Raw genomic sequence first — 27,409 nt, 5'->3', positions numbered from 1 at the left:
GGTTAATTATACTACTCCAAATGCCTAGGTGGTTAGAATAATATAGATCGAAAGTGCAAATAATACATTTTAAAATTTTTATCTTGAAAGCTGTATGTCTCTTTATTTCATCAGCCACAAATAACTGCTATAGCATGTACTTATCTTAAGCTATAAACTCTTAGTTTTTTTTTCTATAAGTGAACTTAATCTTCGTTTTGAGCTCTCATTCTGCCAGGTGATGGACATTTTTCCCAAAGCTGTACCTCCATTATAGGAGGCTTAGAAGGTATCAGTGTGTTACAAGTTGATCTGAGCCAGTTTATTCTCTGTAGATAGTGACAGCCTTCCAAGAAATTTAATTCAAGATAAAAAGAAAGTCTTAGGCTAAGTTCCACCATATATGTACACCACACACACATGCACACACACATGCACACACACACACATGCACACACACACACACAGAGTAGGCGAGGGCGGGGAGTGATCTCAAACAAATCCTTATTAGTTCACCAGTACAAACAGTTCATAAACCTATTTTCCTATCTCTATGGAGTCCCAGTTCTCTGTTCTTTGTTCTTTAATGTATTCCAACCACCATCTTACATAAAATGTGCCTTAAAGCAGATGTGACAGTTTTCTAGAGGCTGGGTTCCATGATCTTTTCTGTTGTCAACAGGTGTCAAGAATTGTGAAGGATCTGAGATTTACCCTACTTGCAAACATACATGTTAATCTACTAATTCATAGTGTGAATACTGGCAGAAGACGTGGGACTCTTGGATCAGAGGGAAAGGACAGTTAATACTCAAAACAATAGAAATAGCCAGGGTATCAGCATTTACACTGGTTCTCTGAGTTCTTGTTCTCACAGGCAATGTGAACAGGGTCAGATAATACATGCACACTCAGGTACATCACAAGAGAGTAAACCTGAGTTTTGATAACTGAATCTTTTATACTAAATAGTAAGCCTGACTACTTTATGCTCTGGAAAGAGATATTATCTTTATGTTTCAAAGTTGTAAGCCAAGGATTGACAAACTTTTGTGTAAAGGGATATTATAATACAGGGCCAAACAGTAAGTATTTTAAGTATTTTAGGTTTTCTTGGCCAAGTACAGGCTCTGTTGCATATGCTTCTTAACTGTTTGTTTGTTTCATACCACTAACAATTTAAAAACCAGTTTAACTCACAGGACATTCAAAAATAGGCTGTAGGCTGAATTAGGCCCACTGGCCATCATTTACCAACTCCTGCTATAAAAAAAAGCCAACTGCCCAAGGAGGAAACCCATCTCTATTTCCTAGGCTGTTTACAAAACAATAAGCCTTGAAAAGGTAGTCCAAAAGAAGGACAGTCTGTGCCTTTGCTCAGAGACATGCAGAAACCTGAAGGACCCATGGAAAGTTATCTCTAAATAATATCTGCCCCTCATTTCTACAGTGTCTTGGTTTCTGGTGAATTTTCCCATGAGTTTGCCACTTTGTAAGCAACTTTGATTAATCCAACCTACAGAAGCTGGGACCAAATTTATTCAGTTGTCTTGCATAGCATTTACTTCAGGCTATTACCAAAATGAATCCAAGCAGGCAAGGCTAAGAGTGTATATAAAATATTTTATTCAATCCACATTCTGTAATAGATTTACTGTCACCTAAGAAAGTATATTTCTAACAATCTTCATGCTATTAATAAACCACAATTTCACTTATGAAAACTCATTTTTTGACAATCTGCTTGTTAGCTAAATGTCTGTTGTGCTCAGGTATAACGATAGCTGAAGTGCTCATAACCACCTCTGGATAGTGATTTTTCTGATATAATGCTTGCTGACCACTTCTGGGATAAAGATTCTTAATTAAAATAGCTACTGCACATGAAATATCAAAATGTTCATGTTTAGCTATTCTAATGAAAATTGCAGATGTCCTAACACTAGGTTCAAAGGTGGCACCTGGTTTTTTGTCATTATCACCTGTCTTTGCAGGCATTTGCTGAATAATTTGATGCTGAGCAATCATCAGTCATTCATCTCTACAGATGCATCCTTTTTCTCCAATAACAAAACCTCTCAAGGTCTACCCTCTCTCAATTAACCTGATGTTTTCTTGGATTGGCAGGAAACTCTTAACTATACTTGTTCTACTTTGACTAGAAGAAGTAACATTTGAGTACTGCCTGGGCTATACCAATGCACATGGGAAACTCATGAGATTGTCCCAGGTCTATGTGCCAATATAACACCCCTAGTCATTGCTGTGCTATTGCTTCTGTGCTATACTGAGGTATGGAAAGTTCTGGAATTTTGCTGATTTCTTAGAGACTACTTGTCTGTGATTAAAGTGTTCGACCCTTCAGTTCTCAGTTCAGTTGTCCACTCCCATGGGAAGTGGGTTCAAGCATTTTCTCAGGGACTCATATTAAGGCCTCATTCTCTTATTAAATCTCCAATCTTCTCTCTTTTTCAACCTCATCTCAATCTCTAGAGAAGTTCTATCCAGTAGAATTGTCTGTAATAATGGAAATTTTAATATCTGTGCTCTCCAATATGGTAGCCACTAGGCACATTTGGCTATTGAGCATTTGAAATGTGGCTAGTGTGACTAAAGAAATGGATTTAAATTTTATCAATTTTAATTCATTTAAATTTAAATAACCACAACTAGTGGCTATCATTTTTGATAGTACAGTTCTAGAATCTTTATATAATCTAGGTTGGGTAATGATTAATAAGAAGGAAGGGAAATCTAATACATATTTTCTATCCTTCAAAACCTTTTTTATGTCCTAAATTATCTTGAAAAATTTAAGTCAGGGATTGGCTTTGTTCAAAACAGAAAGCACTAGGCTTAGAGGGGTACACTATCAAACATTTAAGGAAGAAATTATACCAATTTTATACAACCTCTTTTAGAAGCTAGAAGCAGGGAAAATACTAACTCACTCTATGGGGCCAGCATTACCTAATACCAAAACTAGACAAAGATATTATAAGAAAAGAAAACTATAAACCAATATCTCTCATGAGCATAGATTAAATAAAACATTAGCAAATAGAATTTAAAAAATTATAAAAAGAATTATACATCATAACCAAGTGAGATTTATCCCAGTTGTGCAAGGCTGGTTCAACATTCGAAAATCAATTAAGGTAATGCATTACATCAACAGACTAAAAAAGAAAAATTACATGATTGTATCAGTAGATGCAGGGGAAAAAAAGCATTTGACAAAATGCAACATCTATTCATGATAAAAATTCTCAGTAAACTAGGAATAGAGGGAAATTTTCTCAACTTGATGAAGACTATCTATACAAATCCTAAATCTAACTTTACACTTAATGATAATGGTGATAAATTCACCCTTTAATAAAATTGTCTTTGCTTGCAAATAACATTGTCTGCAAAAGAATTGACAAAAAGAAAATAAACTCCTGGAACTAATAAGAGATTATAACAAGGTTATAGAATACAAGGTTAATATACAAAAATCAATTGCTTTCCTATATACTAAAAATGAACAAGTGGAATTTGAAATTAAGAACGTAATACCATTTACATTAGCACCCCCAAAACTTAAATACTTAAGTATAAATCTAACAAAATATGTATAAGATATATATGAAGAAAACTACAAAACTCTGATGGATGAAATCAGAGAACTAAATAAATGGAGATATATTCCATGTTTATGGATAGGAACACAATATTTTCAAGATGTCAGTTCTTCCCAATGTGATCCAAATCAAAACTCCAGCAAGTTATTTGATGGCTATCAACAAACCGATTCTAAAGTTTATATAAAGAGGCAAAAGACCCAGAATAGCCGACACAATACTAAAGGAGAAGATCAAAACTGGAGGACTGACGCTACCCAACTTCATTAACTTACTATAAAAATGTTACAGTAATGAAGACAACATGGTATTGGTGAAAGAATAGACAAATAAATCAATGAAATAGAACAGGGAGCCTAGAAATAGACTCCCACTAATATAGTCAACAAAGGAGCAGGGGCAATACAATGGAGCAGAGACACTCTCTTCAACAAGCAGTTCTGGAACAACTGGACATCCACAAGCCAAAAAATGAATCTAATTTCACCAAAATTAACTCAAAATCGATCATAGACTCAGTTAGATGTAAAGTACGAAACTGTGAAACCCCTTTAAGATAATGGAGAAAACCTAGAAGACCTTGAGTATGGTGATGCTTTTTCTAGAGACAACACCAAAGACATGATCAATGAAAGAAATCTTTGATAAGCTGGACTTCATTAAAATTAAAATCTTCTGCCCTATGAAGGACAATATCAAGAAAATTAGAAGACAAGCCACATTTTCAAATATTCTTCATATTTTCCAAAATATTTTCCAAAGGTACATCTGATAAAGGACTGTTATCCACAATATACAAAGAACTCTTAAAACTCAACAATAAGAAAGCAAACAACCTGATTAAAAAATGAGCTGAAGAGTGTAATGGACACCTCACTAAAGAAGACATACAGATAGCAAGTAAGCATATGAAAAGATGCTCCACATCATAAATCATCAGGAAAATGCAAATTAAAACAACGAGATACTGCTACACATCTATCAGAATGGTCAGAATCCAGAACACTGGCAACCCCGAATGTCAGTGAGGCTGTGGAGCAACAGGAATTCTTATTTCTTGATGGTGAAAATGCAAATTGTTCAGTGACTTTGGAAGACAATTTGCTGATTCTTATAAAACTAAACCTCCTCTTGCCACAGGATTCAGCAGTCATGCTCCCAAAGAAGCTGAAAACTTAAATCCACACAAAAACCTGCACAAGGATATTTATATCAGCTTTCTTTATAATTGCTAAAACTTGGAAGCAACCAAGATGTCTCTCGGTAGATGAATGGATAAATAAACTTTGGTACATCCAGACAATGGAATGTTTTTCAATGCTAAAAATAAATGAGCTATCAAGCCATGAAAAGACACGGAGGAAACTTGACTGTATATTATTAAGTGAAAGAAGCCAATTTGAAAAGGCTACTATATGACAATCTGGAAGAGGCAAAACTATTTAGACAATAAAAAGATCAATGGTTGCCAGAGTTGGCAGAGTGAGATTAATAGGCAGAGCACAGAGGATTGTGAGGGCAGTAAAAACACTCTATATGATACTGTAATGATGGATTTGTGTCATACATTTTTCCAAACACATAGAATGTACAACACCAAGATAAGGTAAACTATGGACTTTGAGTTATGATGTGTAACTGTAGGTTCATCCTTGGTAAAAAAAAAAAAAAAGTATCACTCTGGTAGGTGATGTTGAGAATGAAGGAGGCTATGCATGTGTGCGGACAAGGAGTATATGGAAAATCTCTATGCCTTCCTCTCAATTTTGTTGTAAACCTAAAAATGCTCTAAAAATAAAATATTAAAAAAATAACATCCACCATTTTAAAAAAATGTAGAATTGGCCTTTGTATTCTGCTATGTTACTCCTTTGCTCAGACAATGAATGCTGCCATCCGAATGTGAGAAGGACGTATGTAAGTGAGTTGAGACAATCTTGATTATGAACTTGAAATTTAGTTCTTTAGATATTATCATAACTGCACTTTTCTTGGGTGTCAGTTTAGGAAAAATCAAAGTGAGAAACTGGAAGATTCTCTTCTGAAATAGAAAAGCATAGAAGAAACTTCATAAGTGCTTACATTTTAATCTACCTTTACTACTCACTCCCACTGTGACCTTAGGAAAATCACTTAATTTTTTAGAAGCATAATCTATCAACTTACAAAATAGAGGCTAATAATATTTTTCCAAGATGATTGTGATATTTCAAACTGAATAAGATCATTCATACAAAGCACCATCACATTTCAAAAAATATTATATATAGTTTAGATATCATTAGCCGTTCTTCCTCTGTTTCTAAAACAAGATGTATTTAATAATTGCTTGGTTTGCATTGAACTCTCTATTTGTTCAAATTTAGCTTCTAAGAAATATATAATTATATATACAGTATTTTATCAAATCATTGATAATTTTATTCTCCAATTATTATTTAAATCATAACATTATTGATGTACCACTTTGTGACTACTACTTATCTTTAACAATTGTATATTTCCATGTGTGATATCAGCCCAAACTTGACCTATGGATTATATAAATAACCTGTGACATATATTCACACACATATACATATATTCACTGCTCAAACACTTTCCGTTTTCAAAAAAATTAATTTATTTGGCAGTGCTAAAAAAGAAAAAAAAGGTTAAACCCATATCTGAATTTTCAAGTCTATTTGTGAAACTGATTGTTTTCAGAGGGATACAGGCCATAATAAACTTTATTATAACCATAAGCCAACATGGTTGAAAGCCTTTACACTCTTGAGAACAAATACATGAAATTGAGAGATATTTATAAAAAGATGTTATGAACTAACTCCACCTAGAATAACACATAAAAAGGCTGTTGTACCTTTGCTTAATGCTATTGAAAGAATACACAGCAAACTCATGGTTGTGTATAGGAATAGGAGATGGCCCTAGTGAATGAATAAACATTGGCCTCATGAAACATTGCCAGGAGACACTACAAGGGAAAATTATAGAGAGCAAGGGCTAGGGTCACTTGTTCATTTATGTGCTTACTTAACCCATGTTTATCGTTGTCTATATTGTGCTAGATCTACGTTTGTCAACCTTTTCTCGTTATCAACCTCCCCACCCCGCCAAATTGTACGCCTTCACCATAAAATTTTAGTAACATGGATATACTATGTATCTGTTGATGGATTTTGACCCTTTGGGGGGTGAGCTGGGGGGTGATAAACCATTCGCTAAGATTTTTTTCACCCCCTTGGGAGTGATATCACCCCTTCCCCACGAGGAGGCATGGACTGTTTGTCAGAAACAGTGGTGAACAAGGCAGATGAAGTTTCTGTCCTCAGAGAGCTGGCAGTTTAGTAGGGCAGACAGACACACAGATGGACGATTACACATCATGAGAAGTGCTACGATAGGGGTAGCAAAGCACCAGCTAGCTTTCTCCAACTGGGGAAACCATCTCCTGGACTCCACATTCAGGATGGGAGCCTTTCTTCAACTGAGTGTCCAGGGGCATGCTGTAAGTGACTGAACTTCAGTCTGAGGCTTCAGTTTGAGCCAGTTTCGTTTTGAATAGTTTCAAAATTAAAATGTCAATATTATTATTAACAATAAAGAGACTGAATTCAGTTTAAGATTTCCCCCCGCGAAGCTTGGGGGATGCAGTAGACTTGTGTTTAATGCCTGAAAAATGCTATGAGGCTGCCTGAAGAGGCCAGCGAGCAGAGAGGGTTGCTTGGGGGAAATGACTGTACTCCCACTGAGAGATGATCAAAGGTGCTTTATTCTTTAAAACCAGATGTGGAACTTGCAGTAGAAACGATGGCCTGGGGCTATTTGAAAAGGGATGATGCCCAGGAGGGCCTCTGCCAGAGGGCATGACATATGCAGCAGGAAGAACTAAAGGTGAACTGATGGCTGCTGAAGCCACAGAGAGGTCTCTGATGGCAGGAGCGGCCCTACCCAAGCCAAGGGGCTGTGTTCAGAGAGGTTGGCAGAAGAATCAGGAAGACAAAAGTGCCCGGGAGAGGCTTTCAGCAGCTGTTATGGCCATGGGAAACTAGTGCCAGAGGACGTCAGTGCCAGACAAATAAACCTGTCCTGCCCTTCCTCTCCCTTCCCCCTCCTTCCTTCCATAGCCCAGTGAGTAGAAGGAAGACAAAGGAGGCTAAGACAGGGAAATGAAGAAGGTAACCAACCCGCACCTCTTTCCACCTGCAGCTATCCAGACTGCCATAGGCTCAAAGTGGGAGGTAAAAGAAAATTCAACCTTAAATAAATTCTAGAGATTAACTATTTTGCCCACTGTCTTGGACACAGTAATTACCGAAATGACACCTTTTGTTCTAAAATAGACTGGAGGAATTTTTATTATCTGAGGGTAAGTAGTAAACTGGGAAGATTGCCCAGGATCTTAGGAGAAGTGGGAAAATGATCTCCACAGGGAGAGATGAAATGAGTGCTGAACAGGCTGTGTGGGGAAAGCAAAAGGCTGCTTCTGATCGCCATCTAGGAGCCCTGTGTGTTCAAGCGACCAGTCACACCTGAGCTTGATGACAGCAAGCAAACCTGCCGTGGGCCCCGCTGGGGCAAGAGCAAGTTGACATGGTTTCAGAAGTTGGGGTGAGAGCAACCAGGCCTACTGTGGCACATGGAAGACTCAGCAGGAGCTAAGGGGAGACAGAGGTGGCGGAGCAAGAGCACTGAGCTGAGGAAACGTGGGTGCCAGGTGAAAGGGGGCAGACATCATCAGCAGAGCTGGGATGTAAGCTCAGGGACGTGGCTGCTCCAGCTGCACTTCACTGCTGCCCACCAAACACTGCAGCGGGAACCACGGAGAACCTGGGTGACTGCGCAGCTCAGCAGACTCTTCCCTCCGCCTACAGGATCAAACTAACGTCCTGCCCACCCGCCCTACATTCCCAGACTCTGTCTTAGAGGGAAGTAGGAGAGCCTGGGCAACGGTCCCCCAAACTGATCATTACCTAAAGGGACTATTTATTTTATCACACAAATTTATAAACCAGATTGGACATTTGTTCCTTTTTTCCCTGCCACCTAGACAGTGGGGATGCCTGAGGAAAATCAGAACAGTTTTAGACAAAATAAACATTTCCCCTGCCCTTGGAATCGCAAATGAGTACATTCTGTGGTGCCTCTCCTACACATTTAGCCTAGTCACTTAAATAACATAATTAAAATGTGGATACACGGTGTAATTCTTATTAATTTGCTTTCTCCTTTTACCAAGGATAAGTACGTTTTTCCACCCGCAATGACTAGAAGTAGTCATTCTTCTAGTCCAGCAGTCCTGGCTCCAGTTCTTATTTTTAACATAGTCCTTTCCATGAGGATCTTGTTGGATTTTTAAAAAACTTTTCTTTACAGCGCTTGGTATGCAGCGGTAATCAATACCTGTTGAATGAACGAGCAAGGGCATCTTCTATTACCGTAATGTGTTTAAAACACAATTTCAGGCCTCTGCAGGTGACCTTCTACTTCCTGAAGTCTAGTTCCCAGTGTATTAAGCTGAACATCTTAACTGTAGCATCAGCTTTTACTCTTTCTGAAACTCTTTTTTTATTTCATCTATCTTTATCTGTGCACATTTGCACTCTTGTGCTCTGCATTTGACTTCCGAATGGGAAATACTTCTCTCTCTCTAGTTATGGAATCTTTTGGGCATTTTCCCAGAGCTCTGCATTAATCTTTTCTAGGACTAGTTTTCTTAACGGTCTGGGCTTTCATCCTGTGCTGCTCTTTGCATCCTATTTCTCTTGAAAGTCTTCTAAAGACAGCCCCTGTTGATAGTATGACCTCAGGTACTTATCTCAGAGGTCTCATCTTCTTTCTATTCTTGCTGACATTGACCATGATGACAATGGTGGGTCCCCTGTGATGGTCACAACTTTGAGGTCTGTTAGGACACTTGTACCTCAATAGTTCCTACTATTTCCCTTTGATCTCAGCTCTCCTGAAAGGACTATAATCTTTTCACCATAATTTTGGGCACGAATAACTTCTGGGCAGTGGGTGGCTATGAAAACAATCTCTCTGGGAATTATGTTTTTTTCCTTGTTCCTGGTATTTATGCCTCTGTTTATTTCCCTCCCATATTGAGAAGGGCTGACCTGTGTAACCAATAAGATATTGCAGAAATAAAGATGTATGACTTCTAAGCTAGGTCACAAAAGATATGTGGCTTCCACCTTGCCCAGTCTTGTATGACTTGTTCTCAGTGAAACCAGCCACTGTGTCATGACAGCACTCAAGAGCCCTATAGATGGGTTCATGTGGTGAGGAGCTAGCCTCCTGCCAATAGCCAGCACCAACTTGCCAACCATGTGAGTGAACCATCTTGGAAGAAGATCTTTCAGTCCCAATCAGGTCTTCAGATGATGCAGCTACAGTTGCTGTCTTGACTACAACTTCATGAGAGACTCTGAGCCAGAACCACTTAGGTAAGGTGCTTCCTGACTCACAGAAATCATGAGAGATATTAAGCATAACTTCTTTTAAGCTGCTATGTTTTAGAATAATTTTTTATGCAGCAACAGATAATTCTTATCTTAGAAAGATCTGTAGTGAATTTAATGTTAAAAGCATGATAGAACATAGTATTGACTTGAGGAAAAATAATTTGGGAAATAGTAGCAAGGTTACTTTAAAAAAAAATCCAACAAGAGACAGTGATTTATGATCTTGGAAGATAAAGGACAATGGTGATGACACCAAGGCTATACTATGAGTCAAAAGAAGCAGACACAGATTAAGGCTGTCAAGCAGAGAAGAAAATATGTTTAAGAGAAATAAGAGTGTCCATTGGTTTTCAGAAAGAAAGAATAAATTCCTATTACTTTGCCCATGGAAAACAAAAGTTTTTGAAGGAGGTAGAGAGGTACTCATCATCAATTAAAATTGTCTTTACCGTTGCAAGAGTTACCAGTGATTTTTAAATTTTAATTCCCTTATAGTGACCCAGACAGCATTCATGAACCACAGTAAACAATGTATCAATAGACATTTTACTTTCGTCCAGCAAAATAGGCAACACATATGTTACATAGAAGATATTTATCAATTGATAAACCATTTGATTACAAAATAAGAGCATACATTCTGGCAGAGAGTAATATGTTATGATTTAGCTTGATCAGAGCTGATAAAGCCATATTCTACTCACAGACAGACTCTAAAACAAGTTGAGTTTATCAGGTTGACTCAGCAATGCTGGAGTACATCATAAAATACTTGAAAGCAGCTATTACAACATATTTTTAATCCCCTGGAAATCTCTTCCCACTCAAAAGGCCACATGTCATCTAGGGACTATTCTATTCCACTGAGCATATTCTAGAAACATACATACTTGGTTTACACACCAAAAACTTGACAAGTGTATTTCTCATCAGCACAGGACTAACAACCAGTTAAATGTAAACTAGAAAATTATACCAGCCAATACAAGACAATTTAATATTTGAAACCAAAAGATACAGTAACAAAGGTCCCTTGTCCCAATTACCAAAAACATATGCACTCTCTCTAGAGAGATATTTACAAGGTCACAGGATAGGGTACAGATGGACTGGCATAATGTTACCATAGGAATCGACTAAAATGGATTTCTCTGCAGGGAATCTTGACGACAGCATAGTTAAAAGCAGCAACTCCTCTATATCCATTTAGTATCAACAATCTTGGTCACATATGAGACCCCTCAGAGTGACAGAAATGCAAGGAATAGGCTTTTCCCCTCCCCAGTGAGAATGCTGAAATAGGGTTTCCTGATATTTCTATAGTCAACAGTATAATACCAAGACAGCCTCAGTAAATTTCTGCTAGTTTTGGCTAAGGGCTAAAGAGGTATGGTCAGTGTCATTCAATATTTGCATTCGCTTTTCTGAGTTCTGTTTAGTACTTTGTTCTCCTTTGTCTTCCTGCAGTTATTTACTGCTGCAGTGATTAAAGGTGGAGTTTACCTCACATAGAGTTTGTATCTAATAAACAGCTTTATTTGGAGCTTGTTCATCTCCAGTTTCTCATTATCATTCCAAGAAAACATCTATTTATAGGGGAAATCAATTTGATGAAAGGATACTGTGTAGTGTGTCCACTTGAAGGGGATCTGGGGTAGTGGGGCCTAGAGCATGGTTTAACCTTAGTGTGCATCAGAATTATCAGTGAGCTTGTTAAAATACAGGTGCTCAAGACCTTCTCAGGCTTATTCAGTCAGGCTCACTTCTGGGATGTGACCTGGCATGTATGATGTATGTGTGTGTGTGTATATATATATATATATATATATATATATATATATATATATATATAATATATATATATACATATATATATATATATATATTTTTTAATGAGTCACCATATAATTCTGAAATGTACCAGTGTTTGCATACCAGTAGTCAGTGTGGAAATAAGGGCAACCAGGGATTAGAGCTATTGGTTGGTGTACCTCACTTCCCACATTCATTTACCAAGCAAAGTTTTCTCTGCTCTTTGGGTACCAGGTATATGATGCCTCAGGAGGCCTAAATAGTCTTCCCTATTCACTCCCAGAACCAAGCTTGTCCTCTCCCAGAAGGGAATGAGGATCAAGCCCCAAAGAACAGTACCTTTAAAAAATTCATCACTTGACTTAACTTTTAGCATCAACTTTCAGATGAAAGAGGTATCATCTACTTTGCCTCTTTCACAGAAGGAAGAAAACTGTTATGACAGCCATCAAATTTCATAAAATTGTTTTTCTTTAATTTTTTGTTCAAATACACTTGACATACAATATTATCTTAGTTTCAGTTGTGCTACATAGTGATATGACATTTGCATACATTATAAAATGATCACCATAAGTCTAATAACCATCTGTCCCCGTATAAAGTTATTACAATATTACTGATCATATTCCATATGCTGTATATTATATCCACATGGCTTACTTATTTTATAATTGGAGGTTTGTACCTTTTAATTCCCTTCACCTATTTCACCCACCCCTCCCCTCTGGCAGCCACCCATTTGTTCTCGGTATCTATGAGTCTGTTTTCATTTTGCTATGTTTCATTTGTTTGTTTTATATTTTAGATTCCACATACACATGAGAGTATACAAATAGCAAAATTATTTTTTTAGGGGGGGAGCTGCTGAATAATATTTCCTTGTATGTATGTATCACATCTTCTTTATCTATCCATTTATTGATGGATACTTAGGTTGCTTCCATATCTTGGCTATAGTGAATAGTGCTACAATGCATATTGGGGTGCATATATCTTTTCAAATTAGTGTTTTTGTTTACTTTGGGTAAATACACAAAAATGAAAGTGCTGGATCATATTGCAGCTCTATTTTTATTTTTTTGTGGAATCTCCATACTGTATTCCATAGTGGCTGCACCAGTTTACATTCTCACCAAAAGTACATGAGGGTTCCCTTCTCTCCACATCCTGAGAACATGTTTGCAGACATAATAACTGAAAACTTCCCTAACTTGAGAAAGGAAGCAGATACCCAAGTCCAGGAGGTGCAGAAAATCCCATACAGAATTAACCCAAAGAGGAATACACGAAGACGCATTGTAATCAAAATGACAAAAATTGAGGATAAAGAGAATATTAAAAGCAGCAAGGGAAAAGCAACAAATAACATACAGGAGAATTCCCATAGGCTATCAGCTGACTTTTCAGAAGAAACTCTGCAGGCCAGAAGGGAGTGGCATGATATATTTAAAGTGATGAAAGGGAAAAACAACCAAGAATACCCAGCAAGGTTCTCATTCAGATATGATGGAGAGAGGAAAAACTTTACAGACATACAAAAGCTAAGAGTAAAGCACCACCAAATCAGCTCTACAAGAAATGTTAAAGGAACTTCTCTGCAAAAAAGAAAAGGCCACAACTAGAAACATGAAAATTATGAAATTAGAAAGCTAATCAGCAAAGGCAAACATACATTAAAGGCAGGAAGTCATCCACATGCAAAGCTAGTAGGAAGATTAAAAGACAAAAGTAGTTATTAAATCATTTATATTCACAACAAGCAGTTAAGGGATACACAAAACAATTAGATGTCAAATATGATATCAATAACAGTAATCATGAAAGGAGGAGAGTACAAATGCAGGACTGTGAAAATGCATTTGAAAGTAAGAACAACTTAAAATAATCCCAAATATATATATAGATTGCTGTATAAAAACCTCATGGTAACCACAAACCAAAAATATATTACAGACATACACACAAAAAAAGAAAAAGTAATCCGAACATGACACTAAAGACAGTTATCAAATCACAAGAGAAGAGAAGAAGAAGAAAGGAACAGATAATACTTACAAAAGCAATCCCAAAACAATTAACAAAATAGCAGTAAGAACGTACATATCAATAATTACCATAAATGTAAATGGACTAAATGCTCCAATCAAAAGACATAGAGTGGCTGAGTGAATACCAAAAGAAGACCCATATATATGCTTCCTACAAGAGACTCACTTCAGATCTACAGACACTCACAGACTGAAAGTGAGGGGATGGAAAAAGTATCTGATGCTAATTGAAGTCAAAAGAAAGCCAGGGCAGCAATATTTATATCAGACAAAATAGAATTTAAAGTAAAGACTGTTGTAAGAGACAAAGCAGGATATTAAATAATAATCAAGTGAACTCTTTTAGCTTTTGCTTGTCTGTAAAACTGTTTCTCCTTCAAATCTGAATGATAACCTTGCCAGTAGAGTATTCTTGGCTGTAGTTTGGTTTTCTGGTTTTTTTCCCTTTTATCACTTTGAATGTATCCTGCTACTCCCTTCTGATCTGCAAAGTTTCTGTTGAGAGATCAGCTGATAGACTTAAGGGAGTTGTTTTTAATATGATTTTTCTCTTTTTACTTTTAAGATTCTCTCTTTAATTTTTTGCTGTCTTAATTATAATGTGTCTTGGTGTGGACCTCTTTCAGATCACCTAGTTTAGGATTCTCTGTCTTTCCTGAACCTGGATATCTGTTTCCTCCCCCAAGTTAGGGAACTTTTCAGCTATTATTTTTTCAGATAAGTTATCTGCTCCTTTCTCTATCTCTTCTCCTTCTGAGACTCCTACATTGTGAATGTTAGTATGCTTGATGTCATCCCAAGGGTCTCTTAAACTATCCTACTTTTTTAAAATTCTTTTTTCTTTTTCTGTTCAGCTTGGGTGATTTCCACTACTCTTCCAGATGGCTTATTCATTCCTCTCTACCATATAATTTGTTGATTTTTAAGTGTATTTTTTATTTTAGTTATGGTATTCTTCAGCTCTATTTGGTTCTTCATATTTTCCAATTCTTTGTTTAAATTCTCACTGTTTGTTCATTCTTCTCCCAAATATGTTGAGCTCTTTATGATCATTACCTTGAGCTCTTCATCAGAAAGATTGCTTATCTCCACTTTGTTTAGTTCATTTTCAGAGTTTTGTCTTTTTCCTTCATTTAGAACATATTCCTCTGTCTCTTTATTTTGCCTAATTCTCTGTGTTTATTTCCACCTATCAGGTAGGTCAATTACATTTTTCCATCCAAGAGATGTGGCCTTATGTGGAAGATGTTCTGTGGGGCCAGCCGCATCTTCCCCTCTGGTCATCAGAGCTATATGCTCTAGGGTTGCCCCCTATATGTGCTTCATGTTGTGGAAGTGCTGACTACTGTGGGTACAGTGGTAGGCAGGGCTGGCCCCAATCCCTGATGTCTGTGAGACCTTGCCTTGTGTGGTGGCTGTGGGCCTGCTGGGTGGGGGAGGGCAGTTACCCACATGGCTAGCTGCATGGGCCAAGATGTCACGGGCCCACAGTGCTGGTATTGGCCTGCTGGTAGGCCAGTTCTCCTGAACGTAAGTCCTAATGGTTTTCAAACCCGGATGCTCTTGGGCACGTCTTCCCAGTGCAAGACCCCCAGGACGGGGAGCCCAATGTGGGGCTCAGATGCCTCACTGCTTGGGGAGGACCTCTGGGATTATGGTATTCCTCCCACTTGTGGGTCACCAACCTGGGTTGTGAGTCCTGACTCTGCCCTGTCTCCACCCCTTCTATCCATCTCATTGTGGTTCCTCTTTAGGTTGTTAGATGTGGAAAATCTTTACTAGTAGTTTTCAGGTCATTCTCATAGACAGTTGCTCTGTAAGTAGTTGTAATTTTGGTGTATCCGTGGGAAGAGGTGAGAGTTCAGGGTCTTCCTAGTCTGCCATCTTGGCCACACCATGTTTCGTAAAATTTAAAATTGAGGTCTCTGGCAGTAAGACTTATGACCTTCCAAAATTATAGTTAAATCTTTCTATATTTCTCACAAATTTCTTTTAACAGAGTCTACAGTAGAGCAGGTGGTAATAGACATTCTACAACATGAAAGGAACAGATTTTCTCATCTAGCCCTGCAGACTTCTCATTCTTGTAAAGAGTCATTTTTGTGATTTCAATCAGATGAGCTACCATGTTTCAGACTGTAGTTTGAAGGAAGCTTAAGATATACTATTTTATAAGGCACAAGAAACCAAGTTTTTTTCTCTCTCTCTCTGACTATAAGTTTGCTTTCTAGTGGTTGATTAATAATGAAAATAGGTAACTCCAATCTCTCACCTCTGAAGGCACATAGGATTCGTTTGAAGGAAACAACTAAAACCCTCCCAACTAGTGCCTCTACCATCCCTGACAGCGTTGGCAGGGTAGCTTCAGGAGGTTTATGATAACTTACAATCTGCAGGCGCAGAAGTGATTGTGGATCTCAGACCTGACAGTTCAGCTCTCTGCGAAAGCAGTGGCTGTAAATGGGTTCTGCTTTACTGTTTCCTTCACTGTATTCTGTGAAAAGTATGGCTCCAATCCAGCTGCTTCATTAATATCCTGGATCACAGATGAAATAACAAAGTTCTGCTGGAAATCAGCATAGGATTGGGCCTTTGAGTGCATGCATTTTTGTTTCTAAGCAAATATTACCACTAGAGATTTACAAGGTATGAAGACAGCGTCAAGAAAATTATCCCTAGGTATTTTTTCAAGTGCCTAGGCGTATAGGTTCGGTTTTGTTCTTTGTCTCAGGAGTTCTGCACAGGTTGCCTGTTGTCTCAAACAAAGGAATGAGAGGCATATTTGCATTTTCCAAATTAAAACTCAAGTCAGTAATAGCTTTTGCCTGATACTGGCACAACACAGCTAGTTAGATATCAAATTCAGTGGGTAGGCATGCCAGGTTAGTAATAGGAACATGAAGCCAAGAGGTAAATTGTTTCCATGACCTTGAGGCTTCAGGGTAGGGAAGCATGAAGAATAACCATGGTCAGTAACAGCATTCAACAGAGAGTAGCAAAAGTCATTTCAAAGGCTGTAGCAATACAAAGTCCAGACTGCACTGCTGTGTCAGATGCCAGAGAATGTAGCTGGACATCAAAGATAAGAGTAAAGGGTCAGGTGGGGAAGATAAGATAGATTTTACCATATGATTTTCTTGCTGTCTCTCCTAGATTTCCTTGGCTAGTTGTGAATGGCAAACCTCTTGTTCTGGATGACATCTTAAAGGCACCATATAATTCTCCAACACTGCTTTAACGTGTCACCACAAGGCACAACGAATGAAACATAGAGTGCAGATTCAGACGGTTACCATTTTTACGTTTTATTTTTTAAACTGCCTGTTCACTTTGGATACGGCAGATGAATAATTTTTGTTATGCAAAGCTCTGGGGAAGATAAACTCCAGATAAAATTCTACTTTGCTTTAGCCATTATAGAAACTAGTTTCTATAAAAATCCCATCATATGGTTGAAAGGTTTTACTCTTACTATTTTATTCAAATGGGAAAAGTCAGAGTGCTAAAATGGGAATATCATTAGAGTAGGAGCTAGATGACTTGGATTCTAATCTCTGCTAAACAGAACTGTAAACTTAGGCAAACATTTAACCTTTTTATTTTATTTTGTAAAAAATATTTTTATTGGGGTATAGTTGATTTACAGTGTTGTGTTAGTTTCAGGTGTACAACAAAGTGAATCAGTTATACATATACATATATCCACTCCTTTTTTTTTTTTAATTTTTTTTCCCATATAGGCCATTACAGAGTTTTGAGTAGAGTTCCCTGTGCTATTCAGCAGGTTCTTATTAGTTATCTATTTTATATACAGTAGTGTGTATATGTCAGTCCCAATCATATAACTGTTTTAGACCATAGCTTCCTCATTTACTAAAAGATGCCAATCATTCATTCATTCATTCATTGCCTAATAGGCTTTTAGTGAGAAGCGAATGTGATAATGAACGTAAATAACTTCATATTTTTCAAAATCATTATAATAGATGGTAATTTTAAGTTGTTAAGAGCCATAAAAAATTAGGACTGACCCTTACATTATCATTTTATAAATGCTCTTATAACATCTTTTTATAACTAAGGAACCCGTAGTTGCCACTTGGATGGATGATTAAGCAGATACCCCTGCTCTCTAGTAACCCACCTTCTAGTAGGGAGAATAATCATGTGTAGTGTTATCTCTTGATTGCCTCCCCAGCATCCGTTCCTCCATCTCCCTTCCTACCGTGGCTCTGAATTTCCCAGCCGAATGGGCTTGAGTAAGATTAATGCCTCCACTAGTTATTATAATTGGCTTAGGTCTATCACTGGTCTAAGGATTGGTTTGGGGGGAAGGGATTTGGTTACCAAATCGAGGCTCATCTAATCAGAGTGAATCTCAGACATTTTGTTTGGAATGCTGGAATGTAGACTCGTCTCTGCTAGGCTTATCCCATAAGGATGGCGTGCCTGGTACAGCTGCAACCACAAAGACGGAGCCAGGAGCCACTTTGCAACCACTCAAGCAGAAGCAGATCCTACATATGGATCCTAGTGACATAATTTAGGTTCATGATAAGAACCTTGCCATTCTTCTCATCTCCCTAGAGATTTTGATACAGGAAGTCTGTGGTCTGGGACCCCAAGGCATTTGTAAAAGCTCTCCAATGTTCCTTGTTTGCATCCAGACTTGATTATTAAGTGATGGAACCAAGAGCACGCCTGTAGCTTTAACTACAGAATGAAGGGTTTTTTTCCGACTATGCAGTTCTAGAAATCACATTTGTTCACAAGTCTTTGTTTATTTAGAACTAACTTGTCCTTTTGATACACTGTACTTGCACATTTATTTACAATCTGTCTGTTCCCTAATTTCATTATTTCTCTAGTGCTGAGTGTCTGTTTAGTGCTAAGTGTGGCCATGGGTAGTGGCCTGATGTGGGAGAAGGAGGGAGGAAGGGGTATGTGCCCTACTTGGTTCTGATAGGTAGAACTAGGTAACTTAGCACGTGGTACTGGAGGACTTCTGTCAGCAGCGTGTGGGACTGGTTGTGAACCACATTTACACACGGAAAAGTGATGGGTATAAATGTAATGGGTGAACTTCTTTTTATATCTTTATGAGGTAAATGAGGCTTTCCAAGTAGAAAGAGGAAGTAGTCACTTCCAACTGGGGGAGGGGTCTGAGAAGACTTTACAAAGGAAGAACTTGCATTAACCTTGAAAAACAGAATTTGGATGGGGAAGGAAAGTCATAAAAACAGTAAAGGGTGAGGAAAAGCATGTTTTGGGGACAGTCCATAGACTGGCTAGACCGTTTCAACTGAAGGTATAAATTTAGGAAGAGCCATGTTTATCTTCCCAACGTAGATGCTGTTACACAATTCTACACTTGTTCTTTCATGAAAATGAAGTCTGTAAAAAGATTTTTATATGCTGTTGACGCCTCATCTGTTCATGTGGGCAATAGACTTATATCTGAAAGTAGTGTAGAGGTAATACAGCAATTGGTGCCCTATTAAGTTTGTTGAAAAGGCGTTCTACCTGTCATGTACTGTTAGCTGCTTTGTCCAGCTCTTAAATCAACATTGAAATAAGGAAACCAGGAGACCCAAGGGACAAAAAGTCCTTGACACAGTGTGTAATCTAAGGGTTTTCCTTAAAAGAAGTGAAGAAATAAATAAGTGTTGAAAACTTAGGAGGCTTTAAGGAGTGCAAAGTGTTTGCTTTTTTTGCATGCTGTTCTTGGACCCAGGCCATTTTCACAGTACCCACTGGTGTTTTTATGTTTTCCCTAATTTATTGGCGATTGTATTTCATGACCTGTAATCCAGGAAATGCCACATAAGAAATCCACTGAGGAAACTTTCCTATCATAAATTTTAAATAGACAAAAAATGGTCATCTCTGGGTACTCCAAGTATCCTGAAAATCTTGTTCCAGAGCTGATCACAGAAAATTAGGAAACCTTAAGGAGGCACAGGAGAGAACTTTTTCCTTCATCTGATCTGATTACAACTATTATAATGAGGTATAATTAAGATGCATTATAATGCATTCATCACTAACGTAATATGGCTTAACTCCTTAGCTATATCAGGAGCAAGTGCTAGTTCCATAGGACCAGCTAGGATGTCCCAGGTTTCTTCCTCAAATGGAAGTTTTGGTTAGCACATTAAGTGCAATGTATCTCTGATATCTTTGATACCTGGTGCTGCTTTGACCTGCTCTGTTCCTGTCCTTTGAGTAGGCCCCACTCAGCATTTCAACTGACATTTGTTCCCATCTGGAGATTCCTTTTAATTCTGGCTCCTGGTGTAGTGCTTCCTAGTTTCTTATTTAATCCAGCACAGTCTGTGATTTAGCCTCACTCCTGGATTCCAAGTTACCTGCTTTGGTCCCTAATGTGGCTCACCTGTTGAGTTGGGTCTCTTGTCTATTCCTTTACTTGGAACTCTCTGCTTCTGCCACAGACCTGGCTGCCTCCTAATGGAATGTCAACTCTAATTTAACCCTTTCAGATGGAGGAAGATTTAATGCCTCTGGTTCTGGCAAATATTCTTTTTCCTTTCATCTAGAATTTGTCAACATTACAATTCATGAAGGACATTTCTTTTAAAATAAAACAAAATTTCCTGACATATCTTCCCAGAATATATCAACATAAAGGACCAAAAGCAAGCAGCCTTCACACAATCTTAGTATCTTTGTTTCTTTATCACAAGTTATGATTTGGAATTATAGTTGCCACATAATTAAAATGTATTATGCAGCAAAGTTAAATGGTACTATTACAAAAATTCATCTATATATTCAAAAATCTTGAATTATCAGGGAATTGTTTAGTTAAGATGCTCAGTATCAATATTGGTCACCAAGATGGTGACACAGGTTGTTCCTGACTTTGCTTCCCTCACAAGAAGAAAAACTAACATTTATTCAAGAACAAGACACCATTGAGAGAATTCTAGAACATGGGGGTAGGGCTGAAGCACACCCCTGCACCTCAGAGACCAAGATAGGCTGCATTAGAAGGTAAGAAAAACAGCTACACATTGGTTGCATTGTCCTATCCCTGGACAGGCTGGCACTGCACCTTACTGAAAGGTCTTCCCTGAGCTTCCATTTCCCCCAGTGGTGAAAGGGAACCCAAGCGGGACGGCCAGACTCCCCCAGCATTGCAGGTGAATTTGGCGGAGTCCCTATTCTGATCTCACACAGTGGGAATTACACAGGAATCTGCACATCCCAGTCTCTGGGAATCTGACTGTGATAGAGAAGTGGCAAGGGTCCTGCAACAATCGGCACAGGAATCGTGGCAGACCAAGTTCATACCTGCAGTGCCGAAGTAGTAATCCCAATCAGTGGCTTTGCTCATCTGCAGGACTAAGTCAGGACTGTACTATGACCAAGGAACTCAAGAGGGTGCAGATCTGCCTGATTCACATCCTCAAACGAGAAGTTTTGCCCGGTTTTTCACGCCTAGGCAAGGTGCTGAATCACCGCCCCACCCACTGTGGAGGGTGCCTTCCAGCCCTGTCTGAGCAGAAGGGCTGGTGACAACTCTTAGAAACAGTGCAGCCCAGTGGCACTTGAGTGGAGAGAAGGGCGGATGGAGCTAATAGTTTGCAAAGCAAAGCTAGTGGTCCTGTTCAGCCAAGGAACTTGGGGTGTAGGTCAGCTTAAGACATCAAACAGAGCGCTACTGGTTCTAGAACTGCTTCTACTGCTTCACCCAGGCAGGAAATCTAATTTGCTGAACACAGCCTTAAACCTGTCCAACCAGGGAAGCAAACCAGAGCACATGGGAAGATATATAGCCCATTCAATAGCCCTGCATACAGTGGCACTTAAACAGAGAGCACAGCCCATGGCTTCCCTGGTCAATAGAGCAAAATGAGTGGGCTCACCTGACCAGGGAATTCTGTGGCCACTCAGGGCTGGTCTGGGTCCCCAAACAATGAGCTGCACAGGCCCTGGGTCTTGGTCTGCTCTCCAGTCAGGGCAGAGAAGCTAATTCTACTAATGAATATAGTACTCAGTCCTCACCATCCTGGTAAGCCTGATCCGAGAATTTAGACAATCACAGAACCTATCCTGTAGCCTTACTTGCGTAGGGAACGATTGATTTCAAGCAATACTATAAAGCTATAGTAATCAAAACAGTATGGGGGCTTCCCTGGTGGCGCAGTGGTTGGGAGTCCACCTGCCGATGCGGGGGATGCGGGTTCGTGCCCCGGTCCGGGAGGATCCCACGTGCTGCGGAGCGGCTGGGCCCGTGAGCCATGGCCGCTGAGCCTGCGCATCCAGAGCCTGTGCTCCGCGGCGGGAGAGGCCACGGCGGTGAGAGGCCCGCGTACCGCAAAAACAAACAAACAAACAAAAAAAAGAGTATGGACTGGCCTAAAAAAACAGTCAAATAGACCATAAAAACAGAATTGAGAACCCAGAAATAAATCCAACCATATATAGTTAACTAATATTTGACAAGGGAGAATACTCAATGGAGAAAAGATAATCTGTTCAATAAAAGGTGCTGATATAACTGGATATTCACATGTAAGAGAAGGAAACTGGACCCATATATTACATCATTCACAAAAATTAACTCAAAGACTCAAATGTAAGACCTGAAACCATGAATCTTTTCACAGAAAACATAAGAATAAAGCAGTTTGACATGGGTCTTGGTAATGATTTTTTGCATATGATACCTAAAGCACAAGCAAAAAAATAAAAAAACTAGTGGGACTACATCAAACTATAAAGCTTCTGCATAGCAAAATAAACCATCAATCAAGTGAAAAGACATCCTACAGAATGGGAAAAAATATTTGCAAACCATATATCTGATAAGAGATTAATATAAAAACATATAAAGAACTCACACAATTCAATAGCAAAAATTACATAACCTAATTAAAAAATGGGCAAAGAACCTAAATAGATATTTCTCCAAACAAGATATGTGAAAGACAAACAAGTACATTAAAAGATGCTCAATATCACTAGTCATTAGGGAAATACAAATTAAAACCACAATGAGATATTATCTCAAGCCTATTTAAAATGGTCATCATCAAAAAGATAAGAGATATCAAATGTGGGCTTGGATGAGGAGAGAACAGAACTTTTGTGTGGTGTTGGGATTGTAAATTGGTGAAGCCACTATGGAAAACAGTATGGAGGATCCTCAAAATAATTAAAAATAGAACTACCATATGATCCAGCAATTCTGCTTCTAAGAATGTATTCAAAGGTATCGAAAACACTAACTTGAAAAGATATCTGTATCCTACCCCCCATGTTCATAGCAGCATTATTTACAATAGCCAAGACATGAAAACAGCTGAGGAATCCATGGATGGATGAATGGATTAAAAAGTTGTGATATATATGTGTACACATACACACGTAATGGAAAATTATTCAGCCATAAAAGATGAGGAAATTCTACAATTTGCGACAACATGGATAGACCTTCAGGGCATTATGCTAAGTGAAATAAATCAGATGGAGAAAGACAAATACTGTATGTTTTCACTTATGTGTGGAATCTAAGAAAACAAAGCAAGCAAACAAAAACATCAAACTCATAGAACAAAGGATCAAACTGTGGTTACCAGAGGGGGCGAGTGGGCCAAGGGATAATTAGAGCAAGGTGGTCAAAGGGTACAAAGATAAATAGATAAATATTTATAAGATAAATAGATAAATATTTATAAGATAAATATTTATAGTGCTATTTATAAGATAAATAGCACTAGGGATGTAATATGCAACATGGTGACTATAGCTAACACTGCTGTGTAATATGTAGGAAATTTGATAAGAGAGTAAATCCTAAGAGCTCTCATCACAAGGAGAATATTTTTTTTCTTTTCTTCTTTTTATTTTGTAACACTTTTTCTTCTCTTCTTCCATAAGATAGAAGTTAGCTAAACCTATTGTAATCATTTCACAATATATGTAAGTTAAACCATCGTGCTGTACACCTTAAACTTATACAGTGATGTATGTTAGTTATTTCTCAGTAAAAATGATGCTTTTATATATATAAAAGATGCTCAATTGGCTCTCCACTTACATTGCAAGCATCTGTATTTTTAAAAATGTAAGTGATTCTTATGTGCAACCCAGTGCTTCTCTTGAATGTGTTCATGGATCACCTGGGGACCTTACTAAAAAAATGCAGGCTCTGATTCAGGAGGCCTGACTTAGAGCCTGATTAGGGCCTAAGAGTCTACATTTTTAACAAGTTTCCAGGTGTTGCTAATGCTGCTCATACTTTAGTTAGCAAGGCTCTAGACAGTGACTTCATATATATTTTTAGAATCATAAATAAACAACTTCTAACACACAGTCTATACTCAATATATACTAATTTAAGGAAGGAGAGAAAGAAAAAAAATCAAATGTTGACAATTTGGGGAGCTTAATGGTTTTTTAATTCATTAAAAAACACAAAGCCTTAGAAAATGAATATAGACATAGGTCATTGTTTAAAATGTGTTCAGTGTTATGACTTTTTAAAAGATGCTATGTCATGATTCTGATATATTTAGCTAGAGTTAGCACTTATGCATTGAGACCGACTGCATATGAGAGACTGTGCTAAGTAATACAGGGATGACAAATGAATTAAACAGTCGTGTCTGTAAAAAAGTTATTTTGTACTACAGTTCCTGCAAACTAACATTGTTAGGAAATGATACCTAAAGATAATTTGGTTGTCACATCTAGTGTGAGAGTTGATCCAGCTATTGTAGATGCCCAGTCATATCCAGTTACTCAGTGTCTCAGACAGTTCTATCTCTAAGCTGGGTGCTTGTTGAGGAAGAAAAGGAAAGGTTCTTATGTAGGATAGGACCATTTAATGGCATAAAATAAGTCATATATTATTTTCAAAAATAATGAAAACACTGATGATGGTAATAGTGAATGTAATAAGGATAATAAAAGCTAACATTTAATGAGCACACAGAATACTAAGTACTTAATAAAATTATTTTCTTTAGTCCTCACAACATTCCTATGAAGTAGATACTATAATTTTCCCATTTCATGTATGAGAAACCAAGACTCAGAATGATAACTTGTTCAGTGTCACATGGTTTATCAGGTGATGGAGTCAGGATATGAACCTATGCAGTCTGGATTCTCTGGAGTTCATTCTCTTAACTCTGAACATACACTGCTGTTAGAGAGTCATAAAAAAATATGCTGGAGATTCCAAGGAAAAAGGAGCCATATTTGAGTAAAGGGATTGAGCTTTGAAAGATGGCGAGATTTCAGTTGGTGGAATAAGGTGGGATGACAGTCTAGGGAAATGAAATAGCCTGAACAAATGCTCTGAGACTAAAAAGACCATCACTTTGAAGTTTTAATCTTGGGTAAACAAGAAAATGATGGTACAGCAATAACACTAATATGAAATCAAGAGGAAAATGAAGTTTCTTCAGTTTATCTATCAGTAGATCACACCAATCCTTAGAAAATTGGAAGCAGTGTTCTTGAATTCCAGAAAAGAAAGTCCAGGCTGAAAATACTGATTTGAGAATTAGCCACACATTTAACAAGAAACATCTTGAATGTACACTTTGTCTTCAGAGTGGAAATAATTAGACAAGAGATGACAAAATTGCAAATGCTTTCATGTGTCTCATAAGGCAAAATGCTTACCTTTGAGGTAATTTTGACCATTTAATATTTTAAATTTTACCCCCAATAAAATAGAATTACATTGAGGAGGATATATATAATTATTAAAATTTAACAAAAATTACTTCTTTGGTTACTTAATCAAACCTAATTGGAATCATTTGTTACTAGAAGGAAATGTAATAATTAGATAAGATGAATGAGTGTTTTGTTTTTATCCCTTAAGTCCATGATGTATTAATAAACTTAACTAGAATGATGATCAAGAAGGATGATGCTTCTTGTTACACATCATCAATATGAACCTAGAGCCAGAATGGCAGGGTGGTTAAGAGCCCTGGTCTAGGTTCAAATCCTGGTTTGTGAGGTTATCAGTGTCCTCATCTAGAAGGTGGAGGTAATAATAATAGTAGTACTTACTTTTTAGAAATTTGGGGGAGAATAGTTGAAATAATATATGTAAATTTCTTGGAATAATATACCATAAAATAATTGTAGGATAATGGTGAATATTTGTTATCTATCAAGAAAAATGTTAGATATTATTACTACTGTCAATAACTTACAGCAGTATTATTTTATTTATTTTATTTTTATTAGTTATCTGTTTTATACATATTAGTGTATATATGTGAACCCCAGTCTCCCAGTTCATCCCCCACTGCCCCCTCTTTCCCCCCTTGGTGTCTATACATTTGTTATCTACATCTGTGTCTATATTTCTGACTTGCAAACCGGCTCATCTGTACCATTTTTCTAGATTCCACATATATGCATTAATATATGATATTTGTTTTTCTCTTTCTGACTTACTTCACTCCGTATGACAGTCTCTAGGTCCATCCACATCTCTACAAATGACCCAATTTTGTTCCTTTCTGTGGCTGAGTAATATTCCATTGTATATATGTACCACATCTCCTTTATCCATTCATCTGTTGATGGGCATTTAGGTTGCTTACAAGACCTGGCTATTGTAAATAGTGCTGCAATGAACATTGGGGTGCATGTGTCTTTTTGAATTATGGTTTTCTCTGGGTATATGCCCAGAAGTGGGATTGCTGATATTTAAAGATGAATAACTAAAAGTTATAGCAGAGTAGACATTTCCTCCAGAGGTACAGTGCGTGTTCATAGTTGAAGTGATAAAACATTTTCTTGGTGTTTTAGTGATACAAAATGACAAGAGAATATGTGAATCGTAAATTCAGTTCTATTGTAAGAAATGTGAATATACTTTTTTAAATTCTGAATAAATTGAATTCTCAAAATCTGTCATATTCCAACTCTTGGAGAAAAATCGAGAAAAGTTTTGACACTTTTGCACACCTCCTCTCATTATTGTCCATAACTAGCCTGTGTCTCAAACTCCTGAAAAATAGTCTGGGTAAAGCTTTATTCATCCAAATACTATTATATTGATGAAATTTAAAAATTTATATTCTTATATTTTGCCTAGAAATAACATTTGTTTCCTAGAGTTCAAGAGCTTCTTTTTACCATTATCTGTTTGCATTCCTCTTCTTTTAGTTATTTCAGAATGCCTTTAATTCCATAATTAAAGGATTATTACTTCAGGTAGGGAGAACAGATCAGAGAGACAGATTTTTTTGCCCAAGAAGCTATGGGTCTTAAAGAATTAGGGAGCCACATAAATAAGAAAAAAAATTATATTCATGAACAAAACAAGGTTTTTCCTGTGAATGTAACCTAAATAGTCATGTTTAAAAGTGTATAGAGGCAAATGTACTATATTTGTTATGAATACAAGTTTTCATGTTCTGTTCCATCTATGTGGGTGTTGCTTTGTGTTAGGAATGCAATTTATATT

Source organism: Mesoplodon bidens, assembly GCF_964165515.1.
Source record: "Mesoplodon bidens genome assembly, chromosome: 12".
Taxonomy (NCBI): domain Eukaryota; kingdom Metazoa; phylum Chordata; class Mammalia; order Artiodactyla; family Ziphiidae; genus Mesoplodon; species Mesoplodon bidens.
Note: the sequence above shows the minus strand (reverse complement) of the source record.